The sequence below is a fragment of the Stegostoma tigrinum genome, chromosome 7 (genome assembly GCF_030684315.1).
Source record: "Stegostoma tigrinum isolate sSteTig4 chromosome 7, sSteTig4.hap1, whole genome shotgun sequence".
Classification (NCBI taxonomy): domain Eukaryota; kingdom Metazoa; phylum Chordata; class Chondrichthyes; order Orectolobiformes; family Stegostomatidae; genus Stegostoma; species Stegostoma tigrinum.
The window spans coordinates 84,490,912-84,513,754 of NC_081360.1; the positions used below are offsets into that span (position 1 = coordinate 84,490,912).

At 44.1% G+C, this 22,843-nt stretch overlaps 1 protein-coding gene and 1 long non-coding RNA gene across 9 annotated transcripts in view; one reads left to right on the plus strand and one right to left on the minus strand.

Moving 5' to 3' along the window:
• The window catches only part of lypd6b (LY6/PLAUR domain containing 6B), a 192,227-nt gene that overhangs the window by 142,666 nt on the left and 26,718 nt on the right, over window positions 1-22,843 (plus strand). The window lies entirely within an intron of this gene.
• Window positions 1-22,843, minus strand: part of LOC132209827 (uncharacterized) — a 90,479-nt gene that overhangs the window by 799 nt on the left and 66,837 nt on the right. The gene's annotated exons all lie outside the window — the stretch shown is intronic.

The window sequence follows — 22,843 nt, forward strand, 5'->3', positions numbered from 1 at the left end:
TCAAAATGCGTTAGAGACATTGAAATACATTTGTAAGTGTAGTCATGGTTGGACCACAGAAAGCACAGCCATTTTGTGCAGGACACGATCCTGCAAATAACAATGAGGTAAAGCACAGATAATGTTTTAATGGTGTGGTTGAGGGACAAATATTAGCCAGAAAAAAATTGTATCACAGATAGTGGGAACTGCAGATGCTGGAGAATCCAAGATAACAAAGTGTGGAGCTGGATGAACGCAGCAGGCCAAGCAGCTTCTTAGGAGCACAAAAGCTGACGTTTCAGGCCTAGACCCTTCATCAGCCTGCTGTGTTCATCCAGCTCCACACTTTGTTATCTTAGCCAGACAAAAGCCCAGTTTGTTAGGATTGTGCAATCATTCTATGTGTCTGAGATGGCAGAGGGTGGAGCTCATCCAAAAATGATAAACTTTCTCAACTTGATTACTATTCGCTGGAAGCATTGTAATTGCATAAGGATTTCATCGGACTTAGCCATGATGGCCTGAGCAGCGCTTACCCAGGTTTTCAAATGAAAATATAGTTGTTACATGAGGAAGCACAACTAACTATCATTGAATAAACTGGCTGCGGTAGCTGACTTGCTTTGCCCCTAATGACGGCACTCTGAGATTGCTTAGGAATAAACCTGATTCACAATATTGTCTTCATGGTAGCATTCTCATCTCTAAGCCAAAATTTACAGTTTCAAACTCTATTGGAATTGTTTAAACACTCAAAGTAGGTGAATGCTGTAGTATAATACTGAAGGTACTATCTTTAGCTAAATCCAAGATTTTCGCAGAGTAGGACGTTCCAGCCAGAGCTCATCTACCCCATCCATTCTTTTTCTTCATTTCTCATATTTTTCACTATCTCTTTAGTTTCTTTCTTCCCTGCTGTCTTTTTCCTTTGCTGTCAAGCCTTGGTACATTTGTTCCATGAAGATTGAGGTACCACAAAGGTCTGTTGTGGTAATAGCCAGTTGGATGAGAATTTAGCGCAGTTGTCACTTTGATAGGCCCAGTGTTAGGTTGGACACTCACCACTTCAGATGGCACACATCTGTGAAGTTGTCCCAGGAAATCCTCCAACTGTAGACACAATGCACCTTGCTCACCTTTAGGAGATGCTATTGAGGGCAATCGACTCTGTACCTCCTCTCCTTCCTGAGTAAACTTTCTGCTGTGACTTCTTCACTTGGAAGCTGCTGGGGAATGCTGTTTCTGGACTTGCTGGTGCATTTGATGCTGTTCAATTTCTCTGCACCCTCATTGAACCATAGCCACAGTGATGATAACCCCTGTTGTGACTGGATCAATTGTCACGGTTCTAATGTGGAGAACATTTTAGTAATGTGAGCAGTTAGCATACGCATGACTCAGGAATGACGGTGCCATAGTCCACCGGATAGAGTTGGACATCGAGGATTGCAACAAGCTGTGCCGTGGAATGCCTGCACATGAACATTTGATGTAATGCAACTTGTAATTGTAGGAGCAGAAGTGGGCCATTCAGCACATTGAATCTGCTGTGCTATTCAATGTGGTCATGGCTGTTCTGATAATCCTCAACTCTATTTCCCTGACTTTTCCTTATAACACTTGACCTAAAACAATGTGACCAAAAAGACAGAAAATATGTTGAGTGAACCAAAAGAGTTTGGGATACAAAATATCAGTAGTGTTATAATTGCTCTTGTCCTCCTATATAATCTTAACATAATATGATTTCTCATTGTCGCTCGGAAAAGGATAGACTACAATAAAATTTAGCATTTCATTTAGTGGCAGTTTCATTCTGAAACAATGTTTGATTAGGGCGACAGTAATATTAACTATCTGGAGTGCTAACTGATGACAGTCTTGCCTTAAGGACCTTCATATACTAAAGTATTAAACGATGTTTGCCTAAGCCAAATGGTTTAGTAGTCATGGCAACATGACACACCTCGTGAGAACAGCAGAGCAAAGGGAGGTAAAGCTGTCATCTGTTGTCACACTTGAATAATCCAGGCTTAGTTGCAGAGAAACCAAAGTCGAGGCAAGCAGGATTTACACACAGGTTCAAATGTCTCTGAAATTTCTCAAAGTGCGTGTGCTGCTTAATGGTGATTTTCAGTCAAATCTTTTAATTGCGCTGAACTACAGTCATGTTTATGATTGTTGGATCTCTTCCCAGCCATAGCAGATCCTTAAATTCCATATTTAATTCAAATTCAATTCAAATAATCCTGTAATGAACAACTGTCAGTGGACATTGTGAAATTGGGCTGCAGATAAATCAGTCTCGAATTCTTGTTCTCAATCAGCTCCCTTATCAAACTGTTCCTTCTCAATATTCTCAGTTTGCCGATAGAGTGCAACTTCTTTCTTATTCATTCACAGGATGAGGGCATTGCTGGCTAGGCCAGCATTTATTGCACATCCCTATTTCCTAGTTAGAAAGTTAGGAGTCACACACGTTGGTCTGGTTCTGGAGTCACATGTAGGCCAGACCAGCTAAGGATGGCAGTTTCAGTTTCTGAAGGACATTACAGAACCAGATGAGTTTCTTCCGACAATTGACAACAGACTTATAACCGTTGTTAGACTCTTAACTCCAGATTTTTATTATATTTGAATTCCACCATTTGTAATGTAAGCTTTTTCAACCTGGGCCTAAAGAACATTATGCTGGTCTCTAGATTAATTGTCCAGTGACGGTATCTAGGCCATCGCCTCCCCTTTGCAACTGATGTCTAGAATCTTTTTAACACAGCTTCAGGATGGAATATATTATCTCACTGAGAATGGGCACACGCTTGTTTCTCTGTCTAGTCAACCAACTTGTGGAAATGTATAGGCTTTGACATCCCTGCGAATGCTACATCTTTAATCTTTGATTTAGAGAGTAGATGGCAAATTAAAATAAGTTTCCATGTGCTTCAGAAATTTTCTTTTTGAACTTTTTAAAGCATTTCCACTGAATATACTGCAGGATTGTTAAAGGGGAACTTAATTGTTATTCCATTGCCACAAGCATGATAGCATAAATTCTGACTAATAACCAGAAGGACTGCGCAAATAATTGGGAGATGCAAGTTCAAATCTTGCAGTAACAGCTAAAGAATTTAAATTCAAATTATTCAATGTGGAATGAAAAACAAATGTGTTGTGAATGGTGAAAATAAATCCATAGCATTATTGCGAACACCCACGTAGTTCAATAATGCATCATACAGTTAATTAATTATGACATTGTCAAATGCTGCGTTCAGATGATTACACATTCAGATTTTTAATGTGGGCATATTAAGTTTGAAATGTTAATAATCTAACATTTGAATGAACGGTATGTGAATCTACTTTTGACTGCATTGTATTCGTGAAGGTTTTCTAAATTGTAAAACAGAAATAGCAGATAATCAATGTTTGAAAGTGAAATTAGTTTTTATATTTAAATCTTATGTAGAGAAACTATAGGTCAGAATGTACACTTAGAACATAGAACATAGAACAGTACAGCACAGAACAGGCCCTTCAGCCCACAATGTTGTGCCGACCATTGATCCTCATGTATGCACCCTCAAATTTCTGTGACCATATGCATGTCCAGCAGTCTCTTAAATGACCCCAATGACCTTGCTTCCACAACTGCTGCTGGCAACGCACTCCATGCTCTCACAACTCTCTGTGTAAAGAACCCGCCTCTGACATCCCCTCTATACTTTCCTCCAACCAGCTTAAAACAATGACCCCTCGTGTTAATAGGGCTTGTGCTTCAGGACACACTCCCTACAGACTAAGGGGGTGGCCATAGGCACCCTCATGGGCCCCAGCTATGCCTGCCTCTTTTGTAGGTTACGTGGAACAGTCTCTCTTCCGCACCTACACAGGCCCCAAACCCCACCTCTTCCTCCGTTACATTGATGACTGTATCAGCGCCGCCTCTTGCTCCTCAGAGGAGCTTAAACAGTTCATCCACTTCACCAACACCTTCCACCTCAACCTTCAGTTCACCTGGGCCATCTCCAGCACATCCCTCACCTTCCTGGACCTCTCAGTCTCCATCTCAGGCAACCAGCTTGTAACTGATGTCCATTTCAAGCCCACTGACTCCCACAGCTACCTAGAATACACCTCCTCCCACCCACCCTCCTGCAAAAATTCCATCCCCTATTCCCAATTCCTCCGCCTCCGCTGCATCTGCTCCCACGATGAGGCATTCCACTCCCTCACATCCCAGATGTCCAAGTTCTTCAAGGACCGCAACTTGCCCCCCACAGTGGTTGAGAACGCCCTTGACCACGTCTCCCGCATTTCCCGCAACACATCCCTCACACCCCGCCCACGCCACAACAGCCCAAAGAGGATCCCCCTCGTTCTCACGCACCACCCCACCAACCTCCGGATACAACGCATCATCCTCCGACACTTCCGCCATCTACAATCTGACCCCACCACCCACGACATTTTTCCATCCCCACCCTTGTCTGCTTTCCGGAGAGATCACTCTCTCCATGGCTCCCTTGTTCGCTCCACACTCCCCTCCAACCCCACCACACCCGGCACATTCCCCTGCAACCGCAGGAAATGCTACACTTGCCCCCACACCTCCTCCCTCACCCCTATCCCAGGCCCCAAGATGACTTTCCATAATAAGCAGATGTTCACCTGCACATCTGCCAATGTGGTATACTGCATCCATTGTACCCGGTGTGTCTTCCTCTACATTGGGGAAACCAAGCGGACGCTTGGGGACCGCTTTACAGAACACCTCCGCTTGGTTCGCAATAAACAACTGCACCTCCCAGTCGCAAACCATTTCCACTCCCCCTCCCATTTTTTAGATGACATGTCCATCATGGGCCTCCTGCAGTGCCACAATGATGCCACCCGAAGGTTGCAGGAACAGCAACTCATATTCCGCTTGGGAACCCTGCAGCCCAATGGTATCAATGTGGACTTCAAAATCTCCCCTTCTCCCACCGCATCCCAAAACCAGCCCAGTTCGTCCCCTCCCCCCACTGCACCACACAACCAGCCCAGCTCTTCCCCTCCACCCACTGCATCCCAAAACCAGCCCAACCTGTCTCTGCCTCCCTAACCTGTTCTTCCTCTCACCCATCCCTTCCTCCCACCCCAAGCCGCACCTCCATCTCCTACCTACTAACCTCATCCCATCTCCTTGACCTGTCCGTCTTCCTTGGACTGACCTATCCCCTCCCTACCTCCCCACCTATACTCTCTCCACCTATCTTCTTTTCTCTTCATCTTCGGTCCGCCTCCCCCTCTCTACCTATTTACTCCAGAACCCTCACCCCATCCCCCTCTCTGATGAAGGGCCTAGGCCCGAAACGTCAGCTTTTGTGCTCCTGAGATGCTGCTTGGCCTGCTGTGTTCATCCAGCCTCACATTTTATTATAGGGCTTGTGCTTACTATTTGTAACTAGGTGGATTGCTCCTTCAGAGAACTAGCATTGCACAGAGGGGTGAATGGCCGCCTTTTGTGCTGTAACAATTTTCTGCTTCAATATTCAAAGCAATTAGGAGGACAAATAGAGTGTTGACCTTTGCTATTAGTTGCAATGGAGCATAATAGTCGTGAAGTCTTGTTACACCTGTAAAGAGCATTGGTGAGAACACAGCTAGATTACTGCAAGCAGTCTTATGGTTCATTAGGCTGTGTCCTGGGGTGAAGAACTTGACTTTGAAGCAAGGTTGAACAGGTTGGGCCAATACTTATTGGAGCTTGGAAGAATAATGAGAGGGATCCCAATGAAAAATATAAAATTCTGAGCAGAATAGATAGTGTAGATACGTTTCCCCTCACAGGGTTTTCTGTATAAAGTCAAAAATCACATGACACCGGCTTATAGTCCATATAGGTTTGTAGGTTTATTTGAAGTTGCAGGCTTTTGGTAGAGTCTGTGTTTGAAAGCTTATGATTTCAAATAAAACCTGCTGGACTATAACCTGGTGTCGTGTGATTTTTGATTTGTCCACCTCAGTCCAACACCGGCACCTCCACACCAGGGTTTTGTGGAATTAAGGGTTACTGAAAAATGATGCTGGAGTCTGAGGTAACAAGGTCTAGAGCTGGATGAACACAGCAGGCCAAGCAGCATCAGAGGTGCAGGAAAGCTGACGTTTTGGGTCTGGACCCTTCTTCAGAAATGGAGGAGGGGAAGGGGATTCTGAAATAAATAGGGAGAGAGTGCGAGGCGATGATGGAAGGTTGATAAATGAGCAAATAGTTGGAGAGAAGATGGGCGCGTCAAGGAGGCAGGGATGGAGCCGTAGAGTGTAGGTAGGGAGTTGGGATGGAAGTTGGTCAGTGAGGAGGGAGAGGCGGGTATGTGGGAGGGAAGATGGACAGGTCAAGGAGGTGGGGATGAATCTAGTAGGTAGGATGTGGGGGTGGGGGTTGGCCTGTGAGGTGGGAGGAGTGGATAGGTGGAAGAAAGGACAGACAGGTCAAGGAAGCAGGGACGGGTTGGGCTGGTCTTGGGATGAGGTCGGGGCTGGGGAGATTTTTCAAGTTTGTGAAATCCACATTGATACCATTGGGCTGCAAGGTTCCCAAGCGGAATATGAGATGCTGTTCCTGCAGCCTTTGGGTGGCATCATTGTGGCACTGGAGGAGGCCTAGGATGGATATGATGTCCAAGGAGTGGGAGGGGGAGTTGAAGTGGTTTGCGACTGGGAGGTGCAGTCGTTTATCACGAACCAAGCATAGGTGTTCCACAAAGCGAACTCCAAGCCTCTGCTTGGTTTCCCGGATGTACTGGAGGCCACATCGGGAACAGCAGACACAATATACCACATTAGCAGATGCCCAGGTGAGCCTGGGATGGGGGTTGAGGGCGGCAGTGTAGGGGCAGGTGTAGTACTTCCTGCGGTTGCAGGGAAAAGTGCTGGGGTGGTGGGGTTAGTGGGGAGTGTGAAGCAGATGAAGAAGTCATGGAGAGCACGATGCCGCTGGAAGGCAGATAAGGGTGGGGAGAGAAAAATGTTATTGGTAGTGGGGTCAGATTTCAGAAGGCGGAAATGGCGGAGGATGATGCATTGAATCCGGAGGTTGGTGTGAGTGATGATGTGTGGGAAATGTGAGATGCGGTCAAAGGTGTTTTTGACCACTGTGGAGGAGAAGTTGCTGACCTTGAAAAACGAGGACTTCTGGGATGTCTGGGAGTGGAACGCCTCATCTTGAGAACAGATGCGGCAGAGGCGAAGGAATTGGGAATAGGGGATGACATTTTTGCAGGAAGGTGGGTGACAGGAGGTGTATAGGTAGCTGTGGGATTCAGTAGGCTTGAAATAGATATCAGTTGGTTGCCAGAGATGGAGACAGAGAGGTCCAGGAAGGAGAGAGAGGTATTGGAGATGGTCCAGGTGAATTTAAGGTTGGGGTGGAAGGTGTTAGTGAAGTGGATGAGCTGTTCGTGCTCCTTGTGGGAGCACAAGGCAGCACCAATACAGTCATCAATATAACAGAGGAAGAGGTGGGCGATGGGGCGATTGTAGTTGCAGAAGAGGGACTGTTCCACGTAACCTACAAAGAGGCAGGCATAGCTTGGGCCCATGCGGGTAAACATGGCCACCCCCTTTGTCTGTAGGAAGTGGGAGGAGTTGAAGGAAAAGTTGTTAAGGGTGAGGACGATATCCACTAAGTGGATAAGGGTGTCAGTGGAGAGTGCCTGGTCAGGCCTGTGGGAGAGCAAGAATCAGAGGGCCTTTAGGCCATCTGCATGGGGAATGCAGGTGTATAGGGACTGGACGTCCATGGTGAAGATGAGGTGCTGAAGACCAGGGAATCGGAAGTTTTGGAGGAGGTGGAGGTGGTGTCATGGTCGTAGGTGGGGAGTTCCTGGATCGGGGGAAGAAAACGGAGTCAAGATAATATATAGGGACTGGACATCTGTGATGGAGATTAGATAAAACACTGCTTCATTACAATAACAAAACAGTCCCAGATGCCCTAATAGAATATTCATAATGTGATTATGCAATTCAAAGGCCTGAACTAATGCTTCAGAGTCATGAGTTCATATCCTACTGTAGCATCTGTATGAATTTAAATTCCTTGAATCAATCTAGATTTAGAAAGCTATGCTTCAAAATGGTGACTGAAATTCTTATAGTAACTGATTTACGTATGTCACATAGGGAAGGAAACCTTTTGGTCTGACATATGTGACCACTGTACAGTCCTTGTGAAGGTGAAGTCCTGTCTTCACAGTCCATTGTGCTGTCTAACACTATTAAAGTGCTAAATGGGATAGACTCCAAACCGAATTTCAAAATAGGGCACCCATGAGGTGCCGATGAGCATCAGCAGTGGTAGAATTATATTCAGCACATTCTAGAACCTCATAACCCAACATATACCTCACAGTTGTCACCAAGCCAGAGGACCCACCCAATTTCAATAAGCTGTGCAAAACAACATGCCCAGAGCAGCACCTGGCATACATCAAAATCAAGTGCCAACCCAGCGAACCTACAAAATATGGCACATACATGTATGAAACACAGGAAACATTACCACAGAGCTGTACAACCCCATTACTAGTGGATGACATTAAAGTACTGCATTCCTAGCACCTCGACTCATGAATGGAGCTGGACAATTAACAAATGGCCTCAGCAGTTGCCTCTGCAAACAGTCCCTTCATCCAGCATATCCCTCACATCAGTGCAAAGGACAACGCTGAAGAATTTGTAATCATCCTCAATCAGAAATATTGAGTGAATGATTGACCTTGTTCTTCTCCTGAAGCACCCAGCATCATAGAGTCCGGTCTTCAGCAAATTTGATTCACTCAATGTGATACCAAGAATAACTAAAGACACCTAATACAGTAAAAGCTATAGATATTGGCACAAACCATGCAATACTATGGAAGACTTGTGCTCTAGTATTAGCTGTGCCATGATCAAGTTGTTGTAGTACAGCTACAATGTAGTTATCTAAGTGAAAATTTGCCCTGGTATCTCCTGTCCACCAAACCCAGATAAATCCAGTGTGATATCTCAGGAGCACAAAAGCTGACGTTTCGGGCCTAGGTCTAGGGTCTAGGCCCGAAACGTCAGCTTTTGTGCTCCTGAGATGCTGCTTGGCCTGCTGTGTTCATCCAGCCTCACATTTTATTATCTTGGATTCTCCAGCATCTGCAGTTCCCATTATCTCTGATACAAATCCAGTGTGGCTCGTTACTGCTATATCAGGACACTCTTGATAATCCATGAAGTGTTGGAAGATGGTACCAACATATTGTTATCAAGGAGCGCTTACAAATGAATTGCTCACTACTACTTAGCTTGGATTCTGCCTGGGTCACTTAGCACTTAATGTCATTACAGCTTTGGTCCAAACCAAAACAAAAGAGCTGAACTCAAGTGCAGATGAGAGAGTGACTTTGACCATGTGACATTAAGCAACCTGAGCAAAACTCGAGCTAATGAAAATCGGAGGGAAACTCTTCACTGGTTGGAGTTTTACTGAGAACAAAGGAAGCTGATAATGGTTGATGGAAGCCGATCACCTCAACTCCAGGGCATCTCTGTCAGGGCTTCTCACAATAGTGTCCTAAGTCCAAGCACCTTCAGTTCTTTTATCAGTGTTCCATCTTCCATTACAAGGTCAACAATGAAAATCTTTCTGGGTAATTGCACAAAATTCAGAACCATTTGGCTCCTCAGATGCTGAAGTAGTGTGGTCTTGCATGCGAAAAGAACTGGACAACATGTAAATATTTTTAATCAACCTGTTCAGACGTGTGCAGGTGCAACTTCAACCCATCCTTCCAGTTCAGTGGCAGGATCACTACCAATGCACCTCAAAGGCCCTGGATAACAATAGGCTTGGACTGAACAATTATAAGTACTAATCATGCCACATAATTGCCAATCAATGCTGTCATCAACAGAAGCAAATCTGATCATCTCCCATTAATATTTGATTAATATTGATTAATCATTTGCTGAATCCCCATCATAAACATCCTGGAGGTTCCCATGATAGAAACCAGATTGAACCTACTATATAAGTACAGTGGCTGCAAGTATAGCTCAGAGGTTGGGAATCTTGCAGTGAGCAACTCATCTCCCAACTCTCAGCAGTCTCTCCACCATCCAAACACGGAGTTCAAGAGTGTGATAGAATATTCTCAACTTCTCTGGTTGAATGCAGCTTTAACCACCAGCCAGATTCCTCTCACCATCTAGGACAGAGCAGCCTATTCACACCAGCTTCCTTCTGACCTGCACAAAGCAGCAACAGTGTGTTCATCTACAAGATGCAGTGCAGCAACTCACTAAGCTTCCTTCAATAGCAGCTTCCAAACACAATTTCTAGAAGATCCAGGATAGTATGTACATGGGAATGTGCCACTCACTAATTTCTCTTTCAGACACACACTGATTTGGATTGATGTCACCATTTACTCATTGGGTCAAAATCCTGGCACTCTTTCTAGCTGTACTGTGTGAGTGTCTCCATCATATAGACTTGAAAAAAACATTCCCTATTCAAAGGCAATTAGGGATTGGCAATAAATGATTGCTTTTCCATTAATATTCCCATCCCATGAAAGAATAAACAAAAGGACCTTGCACTCCCTTATACTTAGAACACTATATTTTCTGTGAGCAAGAACATAGGAGGCCATCTCGTTTTATTTAATAGCTACTGTTTTAAGGAATTTTTTAATTACCTGGTCCTTGCATTCTTTCTGGATCATCCATGTGCGAGCACAGTGACTAACATCTCACGGAAACTGGATCGAATTGTAAGGAGAAAGAAATGTATGGCTGTGTAATCAGCAGTTTGTGCACCTCTGCAGTGATGTAAGTTTATTTGTATGCTGAGAAGAAGAATATTTTTGTTACACCCAGTCTGCTTCTCCAGTTGCTCTAATTTTGACTACACCATAGAATGGTGACAACACAGAATGAAGCCATTCACTCCAACAACATTGTGCTGTCTCTCAGGAAGAGCAAATCCAATAATCCCATTATCCTATCTTTCTCTTAGCTCTGCATTTCTCCTTCTTTTCAGCTAATTACCCAATTTCCCTTTGAAAGCCCTGATAGAATATTCCTCCACATACTTGCAGACTATGCATTCCAGATCCTAACTACGCACTGGATAAATAATGTCTTACCTCATGTCACCTTTGCTTTTTTAACAAGGCACCTTAACTTGGAGTTTTTGGTTTCTCAACCTTTCTATTGTGGAAACTGCTTCTTCTCATCTACTCTTTCCAGATCCCTCGTGATTTTAAACACCATTTTCAATCTCCTCTCAATTTTCAGTTCTCTAAGGAGAACAGCTCCAAATTCTCCAATCTATTCACAGAACTGAAGTTCCAGGTCCTTTAAATTTTCTTCTAAAATCATTTTGCACCTATCTGAAGCCTCACTATCCTTCCCACAGGGTGGTGCCCAGTATTGGGCACGCTTCTCCATATAGGGATACATCAATATTTTCTGAAGATTTACCCAGCATTTTGTTTGAAGTTCCTCCTTATAAAGTCTGGGATACTTATGTCTTATCAACCCTTGTCTAAAATTGTCCACTTTCAATGATCTGTATGCGTCTGGGCCCCTTTGCTGCCGCTCCCCTTTTAAAATTGTATCCTTTATTTTGTATTGACATTGTTAACACAAAGTTGTCTGTAGCAGAATGCAGTGATGCACCTGATAACATTAGTATTTCACAATCACCTCCCATTCTAAAATTGAATGTTATTAACTACATCATACCAACAATTCAGTGGCTATATCTGTTACATTTTCCCACAGTTAATATCACGCCTTTGACAAAGGACACACCCTGAGCCTTCCCAGAACTGCTCCTGATGGAAGACTGATCCAAACTAAATCAATTCTCCCATATTAAACATTGTGCATTTATTTACATAACGAGAACCTCCAACTCCCAAATGTTAACTCCATCATCTTAGAACAAAGCTATGTAAAATCAAAAGAATCTTTGAAATTCAACTAGGCTTAATTGGAATGAAATTACCAGACACAAACTTGATATGCAGGTTATGAAAGGGGCTTTGTTGTAGTTTGAGAGTTTCTGGCAGGTTCATCACCTAGAGCAGGTTGCTATTGGCAACTTGTGTTAAAAAGTGCTGTGTCAGGTGTCTGCACATGTTGACAATTTTAAGTGCAAGGTGAGAAAATTGATTTTACACTTTTAATATTTAGGTAATGAACTTTTCAAAAGCTGTGAAGTAATTTATTTCATGATGATCTGCCAATTGCACTGAAATGACTGCTAGTTTACATAGAACTAATACAATTTCACTTAATTTTATAGCACAGAACAAAAACAATTTGGTAAATGGAAGGATAGTGTTTGCATACTATTCTCTCAGTATAATTTGTGAGCCGGTAAGGTTATTGAGTGCATTTTACTCTAATTTCTATGGAACAATAATACTCCTGATTCAAGAGAAAGGAACTTCAAATAACGAATCGTGCTACACATTTTCCCCCATAAATATCCTTTGTTTTTGTTCAGTCTAAAATGAGCAAGGGTTAGTTGCAGAAGAAATTCATCTCAGACTATTCTGGACATCAGTTAATGGGACTAAACATTGGGATGTTTCAATACATTAAAGGTAGTGATAAATATTTATATGTAAAGCTGTGTATATATCTATAATATAAATTGTATGCACAAGTTATTATTTTGGTTGTTGTTATGGGATACTTTGCTTAATATAATTTAGCCACATTTAACATACCACTCTGACTTTGGTTCAAGGATAAAGCTTCCATGATGGCATTAATGTGAGATCCAACCAATGTTAACTTGTGAGCTTAATTTCCTTTCGACCGACAATTTGTTCCCCCAAGCATATCAGGAATTGAGCAGTCTATCCATGTATAGTACATAATGTCTGTGGCATGCCTGTTAACGCATCTGAATGTTGATGGATCACTTTAAATGAGGTTAAGTTCCCCACATTGATAATTTGCTTGTCACCAGATAAAGAGATGTTGTCATCAAGGATATGTTGAAGGCCTTTTCTCCTTCACATCACCCACCCCACCCCTCACTTTCTTGAGGTCTTTCTTAAGTCCTAGTGGGGTAATTCAGGACAAATATGGGGATCTTGCTGCCTAACTGCTGGAGGTTTATTTCTAAATTCTCCATGCATTGAGTCAGTACTACTACTAACTCCCTCAGAAGGAGAAGGAGGTATCATTACCTCAAGGACGTATACGACTCTTAGCCACACTCAACTACGCTATTGACCACACCCTTTCTCTAACTTTTAGCATTGCATTCTCTCTGCTACAGCCTTCACCCTATCAGTTATGAGAGTACACTCTCTCATCTATCTTACTCATTGCAAAAATAATTACATTTCTTTCATTACATACGTTAGCACCATCTTACTTTTCACATTGCAGAACTTGGTAACTTCCTTTATCCCCTTGGGTACATTTGGCTGTACACTCATCACCTGCTCGTTCTCATTCCATCTCGCTTCTATTATATTATTTGCATCAACTCTACATACTACCTCCATTTAAATTAAAAACAGCTACTCATTCTCCTTCAGTAGGATGAGATGGTACACATTGCAAGGGAGAAATTCTGGGCAAGGCGGCATTTTATTCATTTAAACAGACTAAAATACCTCTTCATCTCCAGCTGCCGGGGAGACATCAATCGCCTCAACCTCTCTCATCCATCTCACCCACTCCAACCTCTCCCCCACAGAACATGCAGCCCTCTGCACCCTCTGCTCCAATCCCAACCTCACCATAAAACCCACAGACAAGGGAGGCGCAGTTGTAGTATGGCACACTGACCTCTACATCGCCAAGGCCAGAAGCTAGCTCTCTGTCACCTCCTCCTATCGCCCCTTTGATCATGACCCCATCCCCAAGCACGAAAACATAATCTCCCAAACCATCCACAACCTCATCACTTCAGGTGACCTCCCACCCACAGCTTCCAACCTCATCATTTCCGAACCCCGCACTGCCTGCTTCTATCTCTTCCCAAATCCACAAACCAGACTGCCCTGGTCAACCCATTGTCTCCACCTGCTCCTGCCCCACTGGACGTATCTCCAATTATCCTGACTCCATTTTATCCCCCATGGTCCAGGAACTCCCCACCTATGTCCATGACACCACCCACGCCCTTTACCACCTCCAAAACTTCTGATTTTCTGGTCCCCAACACCTCATCTTTACCATGGACATCCAGACCCCATACACCGGCATTCCCTATGCAAATAGTCTAAAAGCCCTCCGCTTCTTCCTGTCCCTCAGCCCCGAACAATCCCCCTCCACTGAAGAAGGGTCTAGGCCCGAAATGTCAGCTTTTCTGTTCCTCTGATGCTGCTTGGCCTGCTGTGTTCATCTAGCCCTACACCTTGTTACCCCTCCACTGACATCCTCATTCGCTTAGCTGAACTTGTCCTCACCCTTAACAACTTCTCCTTAAATTCCTCCCACTTTCTACAGACAAAGAGGGCAGCCATTGTACCCGCATGAGCCCAAGCTAAGCCTGCCTCTTTGTAGGTTATGTGGAACAATCCTTCTTCCGTACCTACACTGCCCTAAACCCCACCTCTTCCTTTGTTACATTGATGACTATTTCGGCAGTGCCTCGTGTTCCCACGGGGAACTCGAACAGTGCATCCACTTCACTATTACCTTCCACCCCAACCTTAAGTTCATCTGGACCATCTCTGATACCTCCCTGTCCTTCATGGACCTCTCTGTTTCCATCTCTGACATCCACCTGGAAACTGATATCCATTTCAAGCCCACCGACTCCCACAGCTACCTAGAATACACTTCTTCTCACCCACCTTCCTTCAAAAATTCCATCCCCTATACCCAATTCCTTTGCCACCGCCACATCTGGTCCTGAGCTGAGGCATTCCACTCCCAAAGATGCGAGATATCCTGGTTTTTCAAGGACCACAACTTCCCCTCCACAGAGGTCGAAAACGCCCTCGACCATGTCTCTTGCATTTTCTGCAATTCATCCCTCACACCCTCTCCCCGCAAAAACAACCAAAACAAAATTCCCCTCGTCCTCACGTATCACCCCAACAACCTCTGGATCTGACACATTATCCTCCGGCACTTCCACTATCTGCAATCTGACCCCACCACCAAAGACACTTTTCACTCCCCAGCCTTATCTGCTTTCCAGAGGGACCACTCTCTCCGTGACTCCCTTGTCCACTCCACACTCCCCACCAGCCCCACCACATCCGGTACTTTTCCCTGCAACCGCAGGAAGTGCTACACCTGCCCCTACACCTCTCCCCTCACCCCCATCGCAGGCCCAAGAAGACCTTCCACATAAAACAGATGTTCATCTGCATATCTGTTGATGTGATATACTGTATCTGCTGTTTCAACTGTGGCTCCTGTACATCGGGGAAACTAAGAAATGGCTTGGTGACTGCTATGCATAACACCTATGCTCAGTTCACAACAAATGACTGCACCTCCCAGCCACAAACCATTTCAACTCCCCCTCCTACTCCTTGGATGACATGTCCATCCTGGGCCTCCTGAAGTGCCACAACGATGCCATCTGAAGGTTGCAGGAACAGTACCTCATACTTGGCTTAGAAATCCTGCATCCCAAAGGTATCAATATGGACTACACAAGCTTCATTCCTCCACCGCCCCCCGACTGCATCCCAAAACCAGCCCAGCTCATCTCCACCTCCCTAACCTGTCCTTCCTCCCACCTCTGCACTCCTTCCACCTCAAGTCCCACTCCCGTCTCCTATGTACCAGCCTCATCCTGCCTTCTTGACCTGTCCGTCTTTTCTGGACTGACCTGTCCCCTCTCTAACTCCCCACCTACTCTCATCTTTACTGGATCCACCCCCACCTCTTTGATCTGTCTGTCTTCTCTCCATCTATCTTCTCCTTTATCCATCTTCTATCTGCCTCCCCCTCTTTTCCTGTTTATTTCAGAATCCCCTTCCCCTCTATCATTTCTGAAAAAGCATCTAGACCCAAAATGCCAGCTTTCCTGCCACTCTGATGCAGCTTGGCCTGCTGTATTCATCCAGCTCTACACCTTGTTGTCCTCAGATTCTCCAGCATCGGCAGTTCCCATTATCTCCAAAAGACCTGTGTGGTCAGACCTGTAGGCATTGGGGAAGCTGTGGCTGACAGCATTGGAACAATTGAGCCTACAGGTTTTACTTAAAGCTGAGGTTTTCAGAAGGAAATGAGGTAAGACAGAAGCAGAAATTGGTGAAGGTTCTTGGTGATGGAGCAGACATGGGATTGAGCACCACTTCGGACGCTGGTAATTTTCTTAGTGAAGCGGAGGGTTCTACATTTGATTAAATGACTAGAACAGGTCCTGGTTACAAAGACAGTCCATGAATCTTCTCAGTGAAGGCTGAGATTTTCTGTCTTGCTTTGGTAAACAGAATAGAGTTGAGGACTTAAGAGACCCAGCAATGACAAGAAAGTGGCTCAACATCCACAAGCCCAAGATTATCCCAGTCTTTGTCAACGCTATCAAGAAGATTCAAAACAAGATCTGAAAGTGTGAAGGAACATGCTTTCAACCCTTGCCACGTATATTTTGCATGGCACCAGCACTTTGCACATCACTGTGGAGGTACAGTCACCTCCAGGGATAATACAAAAGGAATCAGTGTTATTAGTCTCAGAGATAATGGGAACTGCAGATGCTGGAGATTCCAAGATAATAAAATGTGAGGCTGGATGAACACAGCAGGCCAAGCAGCATCTCAGGAGCACAAAAGCTGACGTTTCGGGCCTAGACCCTTCATCAGAGAGGGGGATGGGGGGAGGGAACTGGAATAAATAGGGAGAGAGGGGGAGGCGGACCGAAGATGGAGAGTAAAGAAGATAGGTGGAGAGGGTGTAGGTGGGGAGGTAGGGAGGGGATAGGTCAGTCCAGGGAAGACGGACAGGTCAAGGAGGTGGGATGAGGTTAGTAGGTAGCTGGGGGTGCGGCTTGGGGTGGGAGGAAGGGATGGGTGAGAGGAAGAACCGGTTAGGGAGGCAGAGACAGGTTGGACTGGTTTTGGGATGCAGTGGGTGGGGGGGAGGAGCTGGGCTGGTTGTGTGGTGCAGTGGGGGGAGGGGATGAACTGGGCTGGTTTAGGGATGCAGTGGGGGAAGGGGAGATTTTGAAACTGGTGAAGTCCACATTGATACCATATGGCTGCAGGGTTCCCAGGCGGAATATGAGTTGCTGTTCCTGCAACCTTCGGGTGGCATCATTGTGGCAGTGCAGGAGGCCCATGATGGACATGTCATCAAGAGAATGGGAGGGGGAGTGGAAATGGTTTGCGACTGGGAGGTGCAGTTGTTTGTTGCGAACTGAGCGGAGGTGTTCTGCAAAGCGGTCCCCAAGCCTCCGCTTGGTTATTAGTCTTTTAACTTTGGTGGAAGCTTCAGGAGTTGTCATGCAGAATGTGGACCCAAAGCTCCCTACTGCCTTGGAGATGCAGCCTGGCACATTTGACAGATTCTTGGAGAATGAGCACAGGAACTTTCAAAGGCCCACTCTGTTTCTGCATATCTGCGTAAGTGATGAGTCCCAAACCTATGAGACTAATAGTGGCGATAAGCATGAGAGGTCCTCTCTGAGTGTCTGTTGCTATGGCAGCACTTCAACTAATACCTGCCATGGATTCAATAAGTAAGCTGGATAAGAATGCCCAGCAAGCACTGGTGCTGTAGCAGTCACCACTGGCACCCAAACAACTCAAACATCCAAAACTCATTGGTCATCAATATTTTGGCGGTCTGAAAGGCGAGAAGCATCAGATTTTCTACATAATAAAATAAAATGACCCTGACATTTCTTGCAGGGTTGGCCTCCCCTGACTTTGGTGGTCATAATGTTGGCCGCATTTGCACTTAAGTATCTTCAGAAATTTCCTGGCTACTGTATTTAGTAGCCAGGTATTAAGTGAATAAAATGGCCACTGGTTTTACATGTTCTTTTAGACTTTGGCCCAGACCTACACAGGAAAATTTGTTTTAAATCACATTCGGTAGTTTCACATTTTCAACAGGACAGAAAACGCAAATGTGTTGACTAAAACACGTAGAGGTCATTCAGTAATACATGTCTTAACAACTGAAATATTTCCTTAGAATTCTTGATGTGCACTTAAAAGACTGATGCTTGCCTAAATCCATGGTGGTATTAATTGAAGATGAATGCTTCCTGTCCCTAAATGCTATAATCTTTAGAAAGCTTCACAATAATGCCACTGTAAGGGAAAGATTGATAAATGTGCTGTGCAGATCAGTGTAGAAAGGAAGCTATGATAGCCCTCCAAAACATGACCTTTTGAGTTCAAAATGTAACACTTTTCCATGCTAAATAAGCCTTTTCTTGAATCTTGGAGCACACAATGCCAGTCTACTTCTTTTCAGTTGTTATATTGTTATTTTGCTGACAGTCGGTTTCAATTAATTCTCTCAAAATGGAACCAAAATCTACATGTAAGGAATAAAAAAAATCTTAATAATTCCAATAAAAGGATCCAGAGACATAAAAACTATTTGCACAAATTGGGATGTTGAGAATGAGGAGACACAAGCATGAAGTTAGAGAGAATCATTTATGAGCAAAATCAGGAAGGATTTTTTTGGCACAAAGGGTGTGGGAAAGTTGGAATGTTCTCCCTAAAGGTGGACCAATTGAAATTTTAATCATTGACATTGATTAATGTTTGGTATCTTCCAAATTTATGCCCATTCTTCCCAGAATTCTGAACTTGAATCCATCTAATCAGTGTCTACTGTAGCTACATAACTGAAACAATATGTATCAAAGTAAAAAATAACATTGTTTGAGATGGTCAAAGGTGAGTTATTCATTCTCATCTTCCTCCACTGATCTACAGTCTTCAAAACAGCTGATCATATTATCCAATGCTTCTTCACTGTTGCTCAGTTGGATAGGATTGCAGTTGCCTGGTTTCACTCTTATCTATGTAAGTGTTCATTAAGCATCACATGGAGTGGCTTCTGTTCCCTCTCTCACATTGTTACATCTGAGGTCCCCAAGAATCCTCCTCCGCTTTCTCCTTTACAGAGTAGGTGCAGCAAAAATGTTTCCTCTGGCTGGGGTAGGGGTAAGTCTAGGAGCAGAAAACGAAGTCTCAGAATAAAGGCCAGACTATTTAGGACTGAAATGAAGTGCAGTTTCTTCACTCAGAAGTTGGTCTTTTTTTTTAGGAATTCTCTGCCCTGGAGGGTTGTGGAAGCTGAGCCATTGACTGTATTCCAGATGGAGAATGATATCACTTTATATGGTTTAGTGCCCCATTTTACTTTCTGATATCTCTGTGAAGTGTCTTGGCTATTTTATCAAGTTAGGGTGATGCATAGATATGAGCTGCTGTTTGAGACCATTGAGGAACAAAGGTTGGTTAATGAATGATGCAAGTTACCAATCAGTTACCAAGTTACCTAGAAGGGTAGAACAGCGTGAAAGGACTGAATTTCTTACTTCTCTTTCCCTATTCTAGCTTTCCTGTTAGAATTCACTCATGGGACCTGACTGTTGCTGGCTGAACCTGCACTAATGCCCGTTCGTAGTTGCCTTTGAGAAGGTGGTGATGAGCTGCCTTGATTTATTTACTCCTTGAATTTTCTCCCTTTGCTTTCTAAAAGCTTTGACTTTGCTGAGATATGATGAACCTGGATAAAGTTTTGGACTATGGGATTATCTCAGCCTCATCGAGTTTTGTTTTTATTCCACTGCGTTAGAAATGCTATCATAACTGGACACTGATCACAGGCTGATTTTGATCTCCCTAAGCCAGCAATATTGAGGTTAATTGAAAACACTGCCAGATCTCTGGTCAAGATCAAGCAACACAACACCTTTGAGCCCATAAACTGACAGAGTAATGAAGAGTATAATGACATTTTGTAAAATATATACCGAAATATAATTTTACTTAGGTCTGCTGGCCAAGATTATGCTTGGCTTATTTTCAAATCTCTGTAATTTGCCTGAATCTAACTTGGACGGAGCTTGATAATTATAATTTACAAAGTTCAAATGTTTGTGTTTTCAAGAGGACTGTCGCGGATATCTAAATTTAGTTTGTCCCAATGCTTTGGGCATTTGGTAAAATCTTAAACACCCGGCAAAATGTTCTGCTTTGTCATAGTTTAATGAAGATTAAGGTGAGCTTGACTTTCTCTTAAGGCATTAACTTATTTTTGTCCCTACCCAATGAATCACTAACACGGAACATGTTCTAAGCAACTTGATTATTATCACAACCCTGATATCAGCTGGATTTTTCTGGTTGGGTCATGATGGTGAAGTTGTGCTCAGTTCTACTTCTGAACCCCCAAATCTAGCTCTTGATTCCTGTCACCATCTTCCTGGAGGACATAATTGAGACTCTCTGTCCAATGAAGGACAGTGGACAGTTAACAGAAGGGCAGATCCAATCCAGGGGTATCATGTTAAACAATTCGAACGGAAGTTGAGAGGGTGCAGAGCCAGGCAGGTGAGTGTGACAGTTCTTCAACATTGATGGCTCCATGAATTTGGAAAAATTCAGCTAATTGTCTCAGGAGCCCTCTGTTCACTCTGTTTTGTTTGATCACCTGCTCAGTAACACCCAATTTGGGTTCTGCCAGGGCCACTCAGCTCTTGATCTCATTACAGCCTTGGTTTAAACATGGGCAAAACAGCTGAATTCCAGAGGTGAGGTGAGAGTGACAGTCCTTGATATCAAGGCTGCATTCGACCGAGTGTGGCGTCAAAAAGCCCTGGCAAAACTGGAATCAGTGGGTATCAGGGAACAAACACCCTGGTGGTTGGAGTTATACCTGGCACATAGGAAGATGGTCGAGGTTGTGGTAAATCAATCATCTCAGCTCCAGGACATCTCTGCAGGAGTTCCTCAGGGTAGTGTCTTAGGCCCAACCATCTTCGGCTGCTTCATCAATGACCTTCCCTCCTTCATAAGGTCAGAATAGGGGATGTTCACCGATGAATGCACAATGTGCGGCACCATTTGTGACTCCTCAGATACTGAAGCAGTCCATGTTCAAATGCAACAAGATCTGGACAATATCCAGGCTTGGGCTGACAAGTGGCAAGTGACATTTGTGCCACACAAATGCCAGACTATGACCATCACCAATAAGAAACAATCTAACCACCACCCCTTGACATTCAATGGTGTTACCATCACTGGATCCCCCACTGTCAACATTCTGGGGTTACCATTGACCAGAATCTCAGCTGGACTCACCACATTAACAGAGTGGCTACAAGAGCAGGCCAGAAGCAAGTAACTCACCTCCTAACTTCTCAAAGCCTGTCCACCATCAAAAAGGCACAAGTCAAGAGTGTGATGGAATACTCCCCTCTTGCCTGGATGAGTGCAGCCCATACAACACTCAAGAGGCTTGACATCATCCAGGACAAAGCAGCCCAGTTGATTGTCACTACATCCAAAAGCATTCACGCCCAGCACCACCCACTCTCAGTAGCAGCAGTGTGTACTGTCTACAAGATGCACCACAGAAATTCATCAAAGATCCTCAGACAGCACCTTCCAAACCCATGACCACTTCCATCTAGAAGGACAAGGGAAGCAGTAACGTGGGAACACCACCATCTTCAAGTTCCCCTCCAAGCCACTCAGCATCCTGACTTGGAAATATATTGCCATTCCTTCATTGTTGCTGGGCCAAACTCCTGGAATTCCTTCCCTAATAGCATTGTGGGTGAACCCACAGCTGGAGGACTGCAGCAGTTCAAGAAGGCAGCTCACCACCACCTTATCAAGGGCAACTAGGGATGGGCAATAAATGCTGGCTAGCCAGCGACACCCACATCCCGCAAATGAATGAAAAAGATTAAATTTCCCACATCTTGGGTGCCCTGTAATACGTATCCAGTTTCAACTAGCTCCCTCCTTCATGGCACAAAGTTTTGTCATGACTGTAATGGATATACATGCTTCGGAGAAGAATCTCCTATCCATAGATATTTTATGCTTTGTGTACTATTGATTCTACAGTACATGATCAGCTTTAAGTGAACTAAAGTGATAAAGGAAGTGTTCTGAGGAATTAGTCATTGCAAAGCACAAGAATTATACAGAAAGGATCTGCTGTGAAAATTGGCTTGAAGGTTTTCTTTCCTTTATAAGAGTTTTTGATCTATTCTCTCAGAACTGGTGTGACAGAAGGACACTATTTGTGCAAAAGTTATGGATGATAACTGGCTTTGAAATTGACATGAACAGAGACCCAAAACATCAATTCTGATGGCCATCTTGTCCCTCGAGTAGGGCAGACTGGAGTTGCATGACAGAACCCTACAGAATCCCAGATTCAGCAGTTTCTATCGGGAATTAACCAGGAAATTGAAGATTCAAATCAGCAACTCCCTGCATCTGGAAGCCTCTGATAAACCCCACAACATTGGAGAATTTGTTTCCAATTCTGTTTCACCAATAGTTGACCAGGAATTGTTAGATAAATTATAAAAACCTATTCCAACTTCTGGGTAACCGTTAAATTGGCCTCTTAATTTATGACACATGCCCTCAAATACACGTCCCCCTACCCCATACATCCTCGAGCCCCTGCTGAAAAGTAAAGACAAAGTAGGGGTTTGTAGGAAGTTGTCGATAAGTTGATTGAGTGGCCACAAAATCTGGCAGATGAAGTATAATGTGGAAAGATATGAAGTTCACTTTGGAGGGAAGAATGAAAAAATGGAATATTATTGAAATGGAGTACGTCTCCAGAATTGTAAGGTGCAAAGGGATCTAGCAGTTTAGTGCACGAGTCATGAAAAGTTAGT